The 5,495-nt window shown below is 39.1% G+C and overlaps 1 long non-coding RNA gene across 1 annotated transcript; it reads left to right on the top strand.

The window, feature by feature from the left end:
• The first annotated feature begins 3,417 nt into the window (after positions 1-3,417).
• On the top strand, positions 3,418-4,391 carry LOC129407923 (uncharacterized). Its single transcript, XR_008631778.1, has 2 exons — positions 3,418-3,686; positions 4,206-4,391. It is a non-coding gene; the product is annotated as an uncharacterized LOC129407923 (long non-coding RNA).
• The last annotated feature ends 1,104 nt before the right edge of the window (positions 4,392-5,495 follow it).

Raw genomic sequence — 5,495 nt, 5'->3', positions numbered from 1 at the left:
TCACGGTCTAGTCCCGGTCTAGTTCCTTGTCTAGTCCTTGTCTAGTCTCGGTCTAGTCTCGTCTAGTCTCGGTCTAGTCTCAGTCTAGTCCTGGTTTGGTCCTGGTCCGGTCCTGGTGTAGTCCTCGTGATCGGTCTCGGTGATTGTGGCGTATATATTTTATTCTCCGCTCATGTTTGTGGTTCTCGTTTCTGGTTCTCGGGTTTTTCTTCCTGATAATAACGTCGCTGCGTCTCTGGATACTCGTCCCTGATTGGTCGACGCGGCGCGTCTGACGCGAAAAGTTCAGCATTTTCAACTTCTTGACGCTGACGCCTTGGACGCGCGTCTTGGCCGCTGACGCTAAAACGCTAAAGACGCGCTACGCTGACGCCAGATTCGCGCCGCGCTGACGCCGAAAACGCGCCGCAAAAACGCAGGACGCTCTAGTCGCGCGTCCACATAGACTTTACATAGAAAGTGGACGCTTTGACGCTTTGGTCTGAACGGGCCTTTAGAATAAAGTGCAATTGCACTTCCACTACATTAGGGGGCAGTGGCGCTCTCATTGGCAGAGGAGCATTCGCTCGGTGGTGTAGGAGTTTTGTTTGCACTGAGCATGCGCGCTTTGCACACAGCACAGAGTTTGAGTATGAAGTGTAGACACGAAGTGTCGCAGACCCTCAAGTGACACCATGAAAACATATTTAACAGGGATGAGAAGACAGACGGAGAGAGACGGAGATAAAGAGACAAACGAAAATCTCCCGAAAGCTAAGACGAGGAAATATGATGAAGCGTATGTAGCGCTTGGCTTCACTGTGACTACGGTGGGAGACGAGGAAAGACCCGTGTGTTACTGTGTCTAAAAATGTTGGCAGCCGACAGCATGAAGCCCAATAAATTAAGGCGTCACTTAAATACATTACACCCCAATCACTCTGATAAGCCGCTTGAGATTTTTCAGCGAAAACGTGCCGAATATTGCGACAATCATCCCGCTTTGTGACTGCTGCTTCAGTAAACCAGTGAGCGTTGTTGGCGTCATATAAGGTGGCAGTGTTACGCACAGGTGTACTTATAACAATTTTATAGACAAATGATACTATCTATAGTCACGCGGGGGGGCGCGAGATGTTTTATTCGTCCTAGGGGGGGCATGACAGAAAATAATTGAGAAGCACTGTCCTAACTGAAGCTCTCTTCTCTCCATCGGCCTTTTATTGTAGAGCATCACAATTATCATACAGTAGGTCACTTTGAATACAGTACCTTTTGTTCACATGTATCTCATGACTGACAAGCTTCCACTGACACAGCCCCATTATACACAGGTTTCACCCTCCAGGTGGTAGAGCCTCGAGCAGAGTTCTGTGTTAACCTCATGATGTTTACCATTACTATTTGTTTCTCCCGGTACATTATCTTTAATGAGTCAGCCGACGCATCAGCAAGATCACCTGATACAGCTTGAACACAACAAGACAAGTAAAACATAAAGCCAATGTGGATAACTTATACGACATCATGATTACCTTTACATGAGAAATGCTTATAACATAAAAATTCTCTAACATCTCCCTCCTGTTTATCAATATTGCTTTTTGTCAGAACACTAAACAGATTTTCTAAACAGAATGGACTTCGATATTGTTGTCACGCTTCAGTATAGTTAGCAATGCTTCATGTTCTTCGGCTACATGAATTTCAATTTTGTCAAACACCCTTATCAGGAGCAAGCGTATACATGAAATACAACATAACACAAAAACACTTATACCAATAAACAGTGATGTAAAAATGGACAAGACGACGTTTTTACATGACCCCTAAAATCTAAATTTACCGTGAGGTGAGAGTGTGTTCTCCTCTAGTATCATTTTTTTCCCATGATGTGGTATCAAAGTTTTCGTTACAAGTTAAAAGCCCCTCCTGGTGTTGTTGCATGCTATATTTGCCTTTCCTTATGGAAGTGAGCGTGTCGTTGCAATAAATTAGCGTGTCTATATATCCGCCTAGACCTGCATCTAAACCCAAATTTCTTAAATTTTCAAAAACCCCTCAGGAGAGCATCACTTTTACATTGTAACCATACTTCTTTGTTGTCCTCTCTCTGAGGCTGTGGCTCCGCAGGCTGGGATTCAAGGCTGCGCCCAATACCAGGCTGATTGTTGAATACAGTCACTCACGTGACCAGGTGTCTGACCATGCTGCAGTGCCCAAGAAGCAGAGGTCTCTCTTATGCGTCATCGAGGTTCCTGGATTTACAGTGACTCAGATGAATCCACCCGTTCCTCCCTTCGACCTTAACAGTGGTGGGAGTGGTCAGCAACACGCGGTGTGGTCCTCGATCACTGGCCCAGCATTTCCGTTGCAATGTCTCCCTCATGTACTGAGCCAGGTCAGGTACAGAGTCCGGTGTATTCCCTTTACTTCATGGCTTTCATTAGTTTGTTCTTACTGTCCCAGTAGTGCGTTTTCATGAGTCCAGCCGATTGGGGTCTAAGTGCAATGTCTCTTTAGATTTATTTATTTTATACTATTTTTATACTATTTTTAGATGCTCTCCCAGTCTATGACATTATTCACAAAATGCGTCCCATTATCACTTCTAATGATTTCTGGTATAACAAAGGTGGGAATAGTTTACATAGGCCTTCTGCCACCTTGATTGCATCAGGCTTAGCTATGGGCAATATTTCAGTCAGTTTTGAAAAACATATAAAATCCATATATATGGTCTGAAAGGGGTAAGCTGGTGGGAAACGGCCTCTTTTTGGCCTAATTTGGCCCTGTACGCAGATTAAACATTAGGTATTGAATCCTATTGCATTTCTACTAGTGCCACTATCCCTCCTGTTGAGACATGATATACTTCATGGCTCATGCTCATTTAAACATCGATTTTGGTTCCCCATATTTCTTTGATCTCTGATTTCTGCACCGTTTCTCCACCAAGTCAACCTTTCAGATGTATTTGCTTGCTCTTACATTATTTGCAAAATACCTTTTGTATCAGCTCTATTAACTCTGCTGCCTGTGCTGACAAATTTGAAGGCTATTTTTTCAGATTTTAGTAGGTCCTTATTTGTCCTGCCCACAGTGGGTTATTACTAAATTCAAAGTAATAATGTCAATTAATTTCAAAGTAATTAAATAAACTAAATGTTGCTTTAAGACTACTCAAAGCTTCTCTTCAACCCATTAACTACATTGTTTGAAATTCTTCAACAATATCACGTTTATTTAAACCATAAATAATATATAAAAGCTACAAGCAATTTTAATCAGTACTAAATTAATAATACCAGGTTATCATTATGAAAACAAGCCAATACAACCTTGGTTAAAGTTACTCTATCACTTGAATACAATTTAACAGAACATTTTCAAACAAATCAAAAATACGGTTCCTTTAACATTTTAGCAATAGTTTAGTGTTTTATCTAAAATCACAAGGGACCGAAATAACGGCGATTAAACGTGACTCGTATCTAATACAGACTTTTATTTTAGCGGACTTTTATTTTGGCGACTTTATTTTGCCGGTCTACTTCCTGTTCTGCTGCCATGCTTTTCCCTTCCTTTAGGTCCACGCGCTTTACTTGCCCTCGCTCTCCGCTGCGGCTCATGTGTTTTGTCAGTAAACCTCTAAACAAAAGTTCTGGAATTTCTAAATAACGGCGTATTTCAACTTTCCTGTTAAGGTGAGTCTTTTTCCATTATACGAATAACTCCTATATTCAATTTCGACGGTGTAAAGTGTCGCTAGCATGTTTTATTTAACAAAATCTTCAATTACTCCTTTAACTACCTTTTAACTTCTCTATAGTTTGTTTGTTATGCAACATTTTCATTTATAAACTTGAGCTAACTATGATCTCTGCCTGGATATTTTTGACCAGTATTTGGAATTGACATTTTGATGAATACAAACTAAATGCACTTATCTTTAATAACGGGACTTCATTTTTGAATGCTATAGCAAATTATTTATTTACACATAGTTTACTTAATTCAACTGAACTTTGGATCAATATTAGGATGAATAATTAATTATGCATAGGAAATTATACAGAGTTATGGCACTAAAACCAGGTATAATGTATATAATTAATTATGCATGTTACACATACTCTTGATTTAATTCGTTCACAGTGTTCATATTAAAGTAACAAAGGTAATTATTTTGAACAATATACTTATTTGTGTTTTTGACTTCCTAGGTCAGATTTCCTATGGACTGATTCTGTGATTTGAAAAACAACCTCAACTCAACAAACTTCCAGATAATGAGCTAAGAGTCTGTGCGGTGGGACAGACTATTTGTTTTGTATTATTTAACCTTGGATTTATACAAACTGTCTTCAATCTGTAGTTTATAATAAACCAACGAAAATTAACTACTTTCATTCATAGACTCTACTTTATTTATTTATTTATTTGTTACTTTAACTTTTGTACTTTATTCGCTCATAATTTATCTTTGCTTCTCATTTTACTTTTAATACATTTATAATAATCAACATTTTTGACTGCTGGTTGTTATTATAACCTGTACTCCTTTTTTTAATGAACTTTTTATGTTTCCTATTTTAACACCCTTAGCCTGGCCTCGAAATTAACGTTACATAAAGCATAGTCAAAACTTCTCTTGCAGATATTTTTTAACATGCAGTATTCATTTTTTAGCTGAAGCAGTTGGGTAAATTTGTCCCTCTTCCTTAGGCCTGTGTTGGGTAGAGGTCCACTGATTACTTTGTGATTCATCAAAGCCATCATTTGTTAGTGATAGGTTTTGGATTTTTTTTTTTTTTTGTATTGCTAACTTCCTATCAGAGCAATTCTCCCTTGAGCGTTTAAGTTATGTCCTAAGTATTTTACTTCGGATCTGCTCTTAGATCTTTCACTAGCCTCCAGCCTATTGAGGGCTCAGTTTTTTGTTTGTTTGTTTGTTTTTTTAACTAGAACAATTGCCTCTGTCTCTGTTATTTTACTCTCTTTTCGTACTAATCGAGGCGCAGTAGGGGGAGGGTGCTGGGCTGTTGCGCCTTTTCTCCCCACTTCTGATTTTCTGCTTGTCGTGTATCAATAGCTGATTTATCAATTCATCAATTGGGACTTTATCTAGTGAAGGCTTGAAATGATATCTCTTTTCCTATTTGTCTAGGTATTTCATGCTTCCTGGAAATTCTTTCCATCTCTTTAACCAGTTCACTTTGGGGGTTTTTTTGTTGCTATTTTCTCCTCCAGTTTTTTTTTTTTTTTACGTGCTAATTTTTCGTCTATGTTAGTTTCAGATATGTGCCGACGTGAGAACAAATGCCCTTATAATAACGTCAAAAACAAGCTTCTACCCGAGGGAGAGCGCCCCCTGGCGGTTTTTGACTGGGTGTATAACTCACCGCTATTATAAGGTTTTAGTCTTCCGTTTGTAGACACTATGGTGAGTTAGTAAGAAAAAAAAATAGTCCAAAAAGGTCTGTTTAGTCTTTAGTCTTCCCTAGGTTTTTATC

Source organism: Boleophthalmus pectinirostris, unplaced genomic scaffold, assembly GCF_026225935.1.
Source record: "Boleophthalmus pectinirostris isolate CB_2022bp ecotype Guang Dong unplaced genomic scaffold, ASM2622593v1 HiC_scaffold_14, whole genome shotgun sequence".
NCBI classification, from domain to species: domain Eukaryota; kingdom Metazoa; phylum Chordata; class Actinopteri; order Gobiiformes; family Gobiidae; genus Boleophthalmus; species Boleophthalmus pectinirostris.
This window is presented reverse-complemented; position numbering and strand designations above follow the sequence as displayed.